Genomic DNA, 12,061 nt, shown 5'->3' on the forward strand with positions numbered 1-12,061 from the left:
GGTATTCTGACTGTGACCTGAGTGAGTGACGGAGAGAGAGATAAAAAGAGAGAGAGATGGACTCTCCCTGTCAGAGGCCTCGTCTATCAACAGAAGCGAGCACACTATGTCAGCATACACATGACAGGGTTATTATATAGTGTCAGTGTATTTGACATTATATATAAGTGAATGAGACAACCATTATTGGGTTTGTCCTGTGGAGCGATTTCAGTGCCAACCGAAATTGTATTTGAATTCCAGAATTTAGAATTTATATTAGGATATTGAATTTGAATTTAAGATTTTTTTAATTTGTAATGCACATAATTGAATTCATAAATTGAAATTGTATTTCATGATTTGAAACTGAATTGAATGAATATTCAATTCAGTTTAAAAATGATATTTAATGGAATATTCATATTCAATATTTATATGTTCAGTTTCAATGTGGTAGATACTGCATTCATTTACTGTGTATCAACTTTCCAAACTATCATTTCACGTTTATCAAAGTTTCATATATTCAACTTCTCAGATGCATTCAGATTGAGTTTTCAAATGCAGCTCTTTAAATTCAGATTCAAAACCAGAGACAACATCATGGTACTTTGCCAATCAGGAAAGGTAGAGGAGCATTGCTCTCTGTGGTAAACGGAAGCTTCGGGCGTTTTCTGAAGCCAATGTGGCATGTTTCATTTCATTTAAACTATTTTGACCCCAATCCTGAAAGATTAGACTTCTGGGTAACTTGTCTGAGACCTGAAACGTTGCCTTGTCTGGCGTACAGGAGACCTGGATTAGAACCCCATCAGTCAAACTAACACGTCTTCAGGTCTCAGGCAAGGTTGCTCCTCACATGCATGGATCACCAAACTACCTCTGTTGCACTCTCATTAAATGGGGTGCACAGATCCTGCTGCTTCTGTTTGCCACAGGAAGTGTCGTTGTTTTGCAGTAGGCCTGATTTGAAACCAGTCAGTTATATTGGTGCCATGATCTCTGAATATGCGGTCAAAGGGGGTTAAAATGTAACTGAGGAGGTTCGATGAACCACGCTCTTTTGATGAGTAACTTTACTGGAGACTTGAAGACTTGTTAGCTTCCTGAACTCATCCCTATGGGCTTTAGCTGTGGACTAACACAGTCCTGCGAACTCAGTCAGTCACAAGAGCACGATTAAATAGGGAGTGGAAAGGCTATCCTTAGAAGGGCTTTTGACGGGACTTAAACTATATTCTTATTGGGGCAAATTGCGTTTTTTTGTGACACTACATTCTAACATGTCTTGCACGGCCTGTGAGGGGAACAGAAGGCACATTCGTGTTCCAGAGAGTCTAGGCTCTCAGAAATGGGGTCATAATAGCTTTTATTATGCTTTTATTATTAGCTCTTTTTTTTTTTTTTTTTTTTCCAAAAAACTGTTCAAATGCTAGAGACAAATTCATAGGAAGACAATACATTAAACCATTCACATTGGCTTCAGAAACTGCAAGAAGCTTATTTTTACCACAGAGAGTGTTTCATTCCATCTGTATGGAACTGCATTTGAATGCATCTGAGAAGTTGAATATATGAAACTTTGATAAACTTTAAATTATAGTTGGTAAACTTTATTTTGAAACTGAATATATAATCATTGAATTTGAATATTCAATTAAATTGATATTGAATTTGAAACCTGAATGCAATATTCATTCAATTCAGTTTCAAATCATGAAATACAAGTTACATTTATGAATTCAATGATTTAAAAAAGTGCAGAAATTAAAAAATATCGAATTCAAATTCAAAATCCTAATACAAATTCAATATAATGTAATACAAATACCATTTCTGTTGTCACTGAAATTGCTCAATATTGTCCATACATGCATACAAAACTCAACTTTGACCCTGAACTACACCCCATTACTTATACTGTAAATGTTATCCCACTCCACTAAATCATTTTTACACAAATCAATGAAAGATGGGTTGTTAAGGGTGATGCAATGGAATGGTATATTTATGTAGTGCTATACTGTATTCATGTTTTATCTGAGCTGTTGTTCACCCCAAAAACATGGGAGACAGAAGGTTAACATGAATATTGATATTAAACTATAGCGGCCTCATAATTTCTGTGTCAGCGGCTGGCTCCTGGCCCCTAAAGGTCAACCCTGTTCTCCTCTCTCTCTACAGAGCTCCACTCACTCGCTGTCAGGCCGGGGCTACTCGGTAAGTGACATTTTCATGCTTCATGACTTTTACGGCAGAATTACAATCTCCAACGGCCCTCTTTATGGCTCCACCACGCGATACTTTTATTATGTTAAATAGAGTAATGGAGAAATCATGAAATTAGGGACATTAATCTTGAATGACTGGTTAAATTGTAGGAAGGAAGGGAAGACACTGAGCCCCAAATGGCACCCTATTCCCTACGTAGTGCATTACTTTTGACCAGGGCCCCATAGAGTGTCTTGCTCTACCTTGGGTAAATGTGCCTATTTTATTGACATCCATCACGTCAGGCCAGGCAGGCAGGCAGCCATTCAGTGGTTTAGCAGTTTAAGTGTTAGAGGAGGTGTCTTCCTCCAACTGCCTGCCATCTAGTTATTTGATTCAGTTGTCAGACATTATGCTTAAAAGCCTTTTTTTTAAAGTGAGTGCCTGCATTGATACACAAAAGTAATTTTCCCACTATACATATAATATAATATACTACCTTGTCCTTTTAGAAAACCCATAGCATAGCTGTTATTATGTAGGCCTATCTTATGAATAGGGGAAATATAACTACTTTCACATTGAGCGCTATACTTTCGTTACCGTTGAATTGAAAATGTAGAATGTGTTCTTGTGCAAAGTGAAAATGTTTATAAAAAATCTTGTCAGCCCATTCGTATTATAATGTACACTGGTTCACTTATTGTCACTAGGAAACTATTTTTCACATTTAAAAGTATATTTTGCAAACTACACACCAGTATGTGTTTTTCAAACCTAATGAACCTTTTCACTTATCATTATTTGCAGAAAGCTGATGAGTATTGCTTTAATGATGAGGCTCGGAGTTGATAGAGGCAGTCGTGAGTCTTTCTAGTTGTCCATGTTGTCCTCTACACTCTACACAAAAAACAAGGTACTATCTAGAAACCTAAAATGGTTCTTTGGCTGTCCCCATAGGAGAAGTCTTTGAAGAACTATTCTTGGTTCCAGGTAGAACCCTTTTGAGTTCCATGTATAACCCTTTCCACAGAGGGTTGTACATGGAACCCAAAAGAGTTCTACCTGGAACCAAAAGGGGTTCTATGTGGAACCAAAAAGGATTATCCTATGGGGACAACCAAATAACCATTTTGGAACCTGGTTTTCTAAGCGTCTACATGAAAGGGCTAATTTATAGAGAGACTTTTATCTCCCGTTACAACACTAGACCTGCCTGTGAGTGTCATGGCAATTCGTATTGTAGCTTCAGTGTTATCAAACAAATAAAAAACATCTATAAATGGTTTGTCACTGCTAATCAGGGGAAGAGTATCTGCTGAGGTAGCTTTTAAAGAGCCAAACAAAGCTTAAGTTAAAAGACATTGATCTGTGTGGGTCCTTATGGTGCTACTGCTGCATGGAAATGGAACTTGTCCCATTCCTATTCCCTCATGGCTGCATACTCTCACAGAGATGAAAACAAACAAGACCTCCCGGAAGCTGCTGCAGCCCTTTCACTTGAGCTGTCAGTTTGAGTCTGGTGGAGGGAAGGAAGGAAGGAAGGAGAAGGCCCCCTGTCTTTATCTGTTCTTTACGGATAGCGAGGCAGGGGGAGGGTGAGAGAAGAGAGAGAGTAAGATTAACAAAGATCGAGAGAGAGGGAAGTAGAAAAGGAGGGAGGGAGGGAGGGAAGCAAGAAAAAAGCAAGAAAGTGCACAGGGGCAGGAAGTCTCACATTGTCCTATCTGATGGTGCTGCCCTCTGGGCTGCTTGTGGGCAGAATGATTCAGAGGCTCGGCTCTCTCAGAGTGCGCTCAACTCTGACTTCAGGGGTCGCACAGAGGCCCTTATCAGCAGGTGCTCTGGGCTCTGAAATGGGGCCTCGGAACCACCAGGGGCCTGTCTGAAAGAGGGCGAAACAAATGCAGCGGCTGGAGGAAGGAGAGGGGTAGCGGGTAGGTGGGGGGTGGTTTTATCTGTCACAAGGCACTAAGAGGTCAAAAACCCAATCTCTCTTGACAGTTTGTTTTCCACTTCTATAGGAGATAACGCCTCCGCTGTTTCCCCTGACATATGTTTCTGACGTTGCATGCCTGCCAGGCTGCTTTATCAGAGAGGTTCATTTTAGACGTAAAAGAAGACATTCAGATGTAGACATATACCGAATTGGAGCTGTAGGAGGACTGAAGCCGTAGGTTCAGTAGTAAAAAATTATATATTGTTGGAACATCATATTTATAGGTACATGTTAGCATGTATTAACGTACAATATTGCTAGTTCCCCATTAGCATACATGAGCTGTACACATCCGGCTCCTTACATTAATCTGTATTAAACTCCATTGCTGATAACAGGTAATATACAGCACAACCACTGAGCACCACTATCAGTCTGAGGTAAAAGTGGATGTGGAATAGTTTCAGGTCCTGTTTCCCTCTCCTATCTTCTGTGTTCCTCTGGCTTTATTATAGTGTCACACGTTTGGGAGACAATATCTGGCCCATTTCCTCAGCTGTTCACTACCTGCTTGTTTTTACAGGGGAGAGGAGAAGGAGATGGCCCCTGTCCCTAAGTCTTTCTGGTGAATTATCTTTCTCTCTGGGGCCCTCGATAAAAACCTCCAGTCCTCCTCTGTGCCTCGCTCGGTGAGATAGGCTTTTAAGAGACGGAGAGAAATGTAAAAATATCACGATGTGGCTATCTGCCCCTCCAATATCCTCTGCAGGCTTGAAACAGAACATAGGAAGACAGTTTACGAAAATATGAAACAGCTCCTTTTCACCAAGAGGAAGCGATTGAGCTTCCCCCAGCCACTGAAGGCCCAACTCTTGTTTTCCCCCCTTCACAATGCAGTCTTGAAAAGGCAACACAGTGACCAGGGCAGGGTTTCCCAAACTCGGTACTCGGGACCCCAAGGGGGGCACGTTTTGGTTTTTGTCCTAGCACTACACAGCTGATTCAAATAATCAACTAATCATCAAGCTTTGATCAGCCCAATGTGTAGTGCTAGGGCGAAAAACTAAACGTGAACCCCTTGGGGTCCCGAGGACCGAGTTTGGGAAACGCTGGACTAGGGCCAGACCCTTTCAATGATGGACTCTTTATGTCACTGCCTACGTCGATAAAAAACAAACATCCAGGGACTGAAATTCCAACAAATCACGAGGCAGACATGCCAGAACGTCGCGATTCAAAACCAAAGTTTGCATGCAAAACCTTTATCATGGTTTTAGGAGCCGGCAGGTAGCCAAGTGGTTAGAGCGTTGGGCCGGTAACCGAAAGGTTGCTAGATCGAATCCCCGAGCTGACAAGGTATAAATCTGTCGTTCTGCCCCTGAACAAGGCAGTTAACTCACTGTTCCTAGCCGTCATTGTAAATAAAAATGTGTTCTTAACTAACTTGCCTAGTTAAATACAGGTTAAATAAAGAAATGTAGTTGATGCAAACGAGTCACCTGTGAAATGCACTTGTTAAAAATTACCTCTGATTTCCATCTTGCTATTTTATTCAAGTGGATAAATTAGTGACGTAGGCATTGATGTAGTTCCTCTGTGCCAATAGAGTCACTGTGTTGCCTAGGGTCCGGCTTTTCAGACCATTCACAATGATTGTAGATAGACCTTGTACTGAGATGCAGTTGGAATGCTGATACTGTACGCTTTTGGGAGGGTTTATCAGTATGTTAGTAGTTAGGAGCTCTAGGTTGAGCTGGAGTGTTTATAGCTCACAGACACACCTGTTGGGTATTACCCTGCTCCGATTTATTTAATCGTATTTTATGCTAGATGAGTCTACACTCAAACATAACATTCGCAAAGTAATCTGTGCGTTTCTAAAACAACCTCATTTAATTGATTTGGCATTCATGACCTCCGCTTTGTTCCAAATAAATGTCCTCTGACAAGCAAGGTTTAAAGACAAAAGATCTTTATCAAATACATAATAAGCTCTATTAAAAAGCTTCATGGTTTATTTAACTAAACAACATGATTCATCTGATTAAATGTCAAATAAACCAATTGTTATAAAAGCCAAAGAAGGAAATTGAGGGGAAATTATACAACATATTTAATGTGATTTTACTATAAACATGTACATCTTTCTCAGTGAAAGTAACGTCACATATTACCCACCAATACACCCTATGAGCTGAGGAAGGCCCTATCTTTTCCCCTACATTGAAACTCTCTCGCTCTCTCTCTCTATTGCTCTCTCTGTCTCTTTCTCTCTGTATCTCTCTGTCTTTCACTCTCTCTCTATCTTTGTCCACAGTATATTTGTCTCCCCTGTCTCACCTTGAAACTCCCCCATCCCAGACCGCCTCTGTTCGGCCATAGTTTCCATCGTCCTGCAGGTGTCTAGCTACATACCAGCGGGCCCTGCACATTGTGAAAATTAGTCAAATAAACCAATGGCCCAGCAGGAAAGGGTTGGAGCCCTGACATTGTCCCCTCCCTCTAGTGAGGTGTTGTCTGTCAGGGGCGCTCCAGAAGGGCTGTCCGGGTTGCAAACCCTATTTGATTATGCCTGTGTGCGGGCCTGCTTCAGAGCAGGGGCCTGCTGCTCCCCTCTCGCCGGGGGAGCCCGGCTGTTGCCACTAGCAACAGATAAAAATGTCTGTTAACCACAGCAGGGCCCACAACACATCAATCATTTGCTCCAGATAAAGGCTTTAGGCTTCTGGGTGCCTGGCACACTGAATGGCGGTGGACAGAAAATCCCCTTTCCAATGACTGCACAGCCCCTATGGTGGAGGGGTGGAGATGCCATTTAAAATCCGCCAACACAAAAGGTACTCTGGGAGAGGTCATTTGAATAAAAAGGCTACATGGTGAATTAGTGCAGGCCTGGCCTCAGAAACCGCCGGCATAGTTCGCTTGTTCTAAATGAACTCTTAATTGCTTTTGCCCACTTGGCTTTGCGCCTAAGGCTTTGTGCAAGAGAAGGGGAGTTCGGCATCGCTGCATACCTGCATATGGCTTTTCGAATGGAATTGATATTAGTGACTGAAAAACAACTTAGAATGACCTAGAGGGCTGTGAAGTTATTTTGGCCCAGTGGCATTTTTCTCTAGAGGTGACTTTAATGGTTCATTTCAGCCCTTTCTCAATCCAAACCACTGTTAAAGTAGAACTAATATTAGAGAATGTACAAGGCTCTATGTAGATCTAATAGATTATTAAATGAATCTCAGTGTTACAACCATGTTTATGTCACACTGAAACACGCAGACTCCAGTGGTATAGGGTAAATATGTATTTGTTTTTCTTGGTTGATGCCCCCCACCAACTTGGCCCAATTTAAGTGACGATGCTCTCAGGATTTGTATACCGCTGGCATTCCCCATTAACTTACACCTTCCTAATATTGAGTTCCACCTCCCCTTTTTTCCCTCAGAACAGCTTCAATTCGTTGGGGCATGGTGTCGAAAGTGTTCCACAGGGATGCTGGCCGATGTTGACTCCAATGCTTCCCACAGTTGTGTCAAGATGTCTGGATGTCCTTTTGGTGGTGGACCATTCTTGACACACATGAGAAATTGTTGAGCCTCAAATATCCAGCAGCGCTGCAGTTCTTTACACAAACTGGTGCGCCTGGTACCTACTACCATACCCAGTTCAAAGACACTTAAGCATTTTGTCTTGCCCATTTATCCTCTGAATGATACACATACACAATCCGTGTCGCAAGGCTTAAAAATCTGTCTTTAAACCATCTTCTCCCCTTCATCTACACTGATTGAAGTGGATTTAACAAGTGAAATCAGTAAGAGATCATAGCTTTCACCTGGATTCACCTTGTCACTCTGTCATGGAAAGGGAAGGTGTTCCTAATATTTTGTACACAGTGTATATGGGCACTCTAGACAAATAATTCTACTCATATATTACATACACCGCAATCAAGGCCCAATTACATGCTACTTTCATTTCTAAAATCTCTGAATGCAGACTTGAATGCTTTAATAAGCTGTGTAATGAAGGATCTGGGTGTTTGGCCATTCTCCTAGATTTACTATGGCTTTTATAGCCCATTATAACATACCATTTGCATCAGCAAATTACAATGCTCGATATCATTATCCAACCCTAAACCTGATCATAAATTAAACCTCCCATTTCAAACATCCATCTGTCTGGGGAGGGATTTCTGGCTGCATTCTCACCGGGGAGGGAAATGAAGGACAGAGAGGGGAGAGAGTGAGAGAAAGAGGGGGAGAGGCCAGAGAGGGAGAGAAATGTGAGAGAGAGCGGAGAGAGTGAGAGAAAGAGGGGGAGAGGCCAGAGAGGGAGAGAAATGTGAGAGAGAGCGGAGAGAGTAGCCTCCTGTGGGTTGTAAATAACTTCACTTCGTCAGTCAGAGGCATTCATTCATGTAATCAGCCCTGGCTCTTTCTCTCTGCCTCCTCTCCTCCCAGCTCAAAGCTCAGAGGCCACATTAAAAGCTAATCAGTGGCCATCTTGGTGGAGAGGCTGTGATGCTGACTCTTCTAACCAGGATCACTAACCTTCCTGCTGTCATCTGGCACAGAAGCAGATTAGTATGTGCAGATCGATATGATTAGAGGGCTTGGCCTTACTATGTCACCAAAATGGCACCAGCTCTATCATTCTTTCTTCCTCTCCTTTTCCCTTTCATTTCCCTTCCCCTCTGTCTTTCTCGCTTTCCCTTTCTCTCTCTTTCTCTTTTCTGTCTCTCTGTATACGGTATATATAACATGTGCAATTTAGTAGACACTTATCCAAAGTGACTTGGATAAAAGAAATGTGTGCATACTGTAAATGTTTCACTCATGGGTGGTCTAGGGAATCAAACCAACAATCCTGGCATTACAAAAACCACGCTCCATACTCTACCACCTGAGCTACAGAGGACCACTCTCTAGCAACTTGATTATACACTGAAGGGAACATAACAAATCATGGTCATTTTGTACACTGCTGTAGGTAATTAATTCAGCATGGCTAGTGAAATATTAGTCAAAGGTAGAGATACACAGACAGACACATATCCGTCCCCTCCAGGTATCCACCGAAAACCATTTTAGATCTGGTAAAAAAAAATACATCTTTGTGATTTTGAGACAGCGCATCTTGTCTTGACTTTTTCTATGCTCCATTCCCACATGTGAAAACATCTTACTGCACTGCTGTGTCTAGCTGTTGAAATCCTCTCTCCGCTTAGTCTGTCTCCCGAGCCCCCTAACGATTGTTTCAGGAAACAAGCAGGAAACATACCTGTGATGGCCAAATCTTACTGGGAGAGGAAGAACAAAAGGCGCTATGCAACAGATAGCTGCAGGCTTGTGTCAGAGGAAGAACCTAAAAATTGTCAAAGACTCCAGCCACCCAAGTCATAGACTGTTCTCTCTGCTACCGCACTACAAGTGGTACCGATGCACCAAGTCGGGACCCTGAACAGCTTCTACCCCCAATTCATAAGTCTGATAAATAGTTAACCAAATAGCTATCAGGACTATCTGGACTATCTGGACTATCTGGACTATCTGGACTATCAGGACTATCAGGACTATCTGGACTATCTGGACTATCTGGACTATCTGGATGGACCCTTTCTGCACCCTTTCTATTACTCAATTTTCTTTCTCTCTGCATTGTTGGGAAGGGCCCATAAGTCAGCATTTCACTGTTAGTCTACACCTGTTGTTTATGAAGCATGTGATGAATAGCATTTGATTTGATTTGATTTGGACAGAGCTGAGAGCAGAGTAAACGTCCTCTACTGTGAGACTAAAGACCCGTGGGCCTCGCCGAACCCCGAGAGCTCCCACCACCAAGAGCTCCCACCACCGCGTAAACAAAGCCTGAAATGAAGGGGAGCCTGGGGCTGACACATTAACACCACTGCTAAAATGTTTATTTTATGGCCCTGGTGGATTCCAGCATTGGGACTTCAGGGGCGGAAAAATGAACACCACTTGCCTTCGCCTGCCTGCCTTTTTGCAGTCTCTCATTTGAATCTAGCGTTTTTCTCATCTCTTTTTGTCCGTCGCCTCGCTCTCTGTGACTCTCACACCTCCTACAACACTTCCTTAGCTCGTTTTAAAGGTACTAAAACCCTGGCTCATAGCCTTTTAAGGGTGTTAGGTGATACTTTATTCATTTTTCATTTGAAGGCATCTGAATGTCTTTAGCTGTAATGCAGGCTGTAACTTTGGTTGTCATGCCACGATTCAGTGGTTCGCAGCAAGGCCTTAGTTAAGGTTACAAAGTAACCACACAAGATGATACTACTACAGTACATTCCATAGGATTATCTTTGGCGTTCCCCCCTCCAGAAACTCACCAGAGCCAATCATATCCCCTCCACATAAGTGTGCGGTTCGCGAAGCCATACAATAAGTTAGTAAGTAGGTCATGTTCTGCAGATCGTCTTCTAATCACTCGAAACCACCATTTTGTCCCGTCTGAGCCCCCTGAGCCTTGCTTCTGGGAGTCCCAGCGCCAACACACTCACTAATTTGGTTTTCTGTCATGTTTTTTTTCTTCTCCTTTTCCTTACCCCATATCTGACAGTCGACATGCGACACAAGCCTCCTCCCTCCTCCCTCCCTCTCTCCAGGTTCTGTCTGGTGGAGCAGCAGGCAAGGTGGCAGATTACAGGAGGAGTGGTATAATTATACTTCCAGCTGATTCTGCTCTGTTTATGAGGGAAAGAACTGTTAATGACAGTGTTGTATATTACGTCTCCCTGAGGCCACATACTGAGTAGAGCATAGTCTGGGGAGGAGCTGCAGGAGCTTGGTTCCGTTTCTTCATCAGCTTCACCTACTACTGGCTGCTTTCTTTGTGGTTTGTTTTTCTCTCTCTCTCTCTCTCTCTCTCTCTCGTTCTTCTTTCTGAGAAAGTAAAAAACAGAGATAGAGCTTGCGGTTTTTGATGCGATGTCACCTCGTTTCACTATGGTTTGGCCTGGGGCTAACAGACGCGCAGAGCAGGTACAGCCCAGATTTCCTGTAATGTGTGTGTGAGGCGTGTGGGCGCTCGCTGACGCTGCACGAGGCAAACAACAGCGGGCCTTGAACGTTCAAAGTCCACCCTGGTGGTGTGCAGAACGCCCATGCTGGCTAGCTCATGATAAGGGGGCCCTGACTAGCCCCTGGCTCCTCCACCACCCACCTCCCCACAACGGCTTACTAGCACCATGCGGTGAGAGGACTTGACCAGCCAAGCCCTGGCATCCCCTCCCTCAGGCCCTGCATAGTGTTTCCTATCTACGTGCTCTCACACACGTGGGCCAGATCTGATCTCCAAAATTGCAGATGAGTTTGTTTTTAGATAAAGGCGCTTAATCATAATTGCTGATCTGGCTTTACATGTGGCATTCAACCAGTGATGTAGTCCCACTGGCAGATGTCTGATCTCACAGTGTAGAGAGGCTGGATGGCTTGCTTTCAGCAGCCTCACTCTCTCTGGGCCAGACTAATGTCTGTGTCTCTGGGTCCACCAGACTAATGTCTGTGTCTCTGGGTCCACCAGACTAATGCCTGTGTCTCTGGGTCCACCAGACTAATGTCTGTGTCTCTGGGTCCACCAGACTAATGCCTGTGTCTCTGGGTACACCAGACTAATGCCTGTGTCTCTGGGTACACCAGACTAATGCCTGTGTCTCTGGGTACACCAGACTAATGTCTGTGTCTCTGGGTACACCAGACTAATGTCTGTGTCTCTGGGTACACCAGACTAATGTCTGTGTCTCTGGGTACACCAGACGAATGCCTGTGTCTCTGGGTACACCAGACTAATGTCTGTGTCTCTGGGTACACCAGACTAATGTCTGTGTCTCTGGGTACACCAGACTAATGTCTGTGTCTCTGGGTACACCAGACTAATGTCTGTGTCTCTGGGTACACCAGACTAATG

The 12,061-nt window shown here is 43.3% G+C and overlaps 1 protein-coding gene across 1 annotated transcript in view; it reads left to right on the plus strand.

Annotated features, from left to right (window-relative positions):
- The first annotated feature begins 2,164 nt into the window (after window positions 1-2,164).
- Window positions 2,165-12,061, plus strand: part of fbrsl1 (fibrosin-like 1) — a 258,256-nt gene continuing 248,359 nt past the window's right edge. The window contains exon 1 of the mRNA XM_021621864.2: window positions 2,165-2,202. The gene's annotated coding sequence lies outside the window, so the exon portion shown is untranslated. The remainder of the gene's footprint in view (window positions 2,203-12,061) is intronic.

This window comes from Oncorhynchus mykiss, chromosome 11, assembly GCF_013265735.2.
Source record: "Oncorhynchus mykiss isolate Arlee chromosome 11, USDA_OmykA_1.1, whole genome shotgun sequence".
Classification (NCBI taxonomy): domain Eukaryota; kingdom Metazoa; phylum Chordata; class Actinopteri; order Salmoniformes; family Salmonidae; genus Oncorhynchus; species Oncorhynchus mykiss.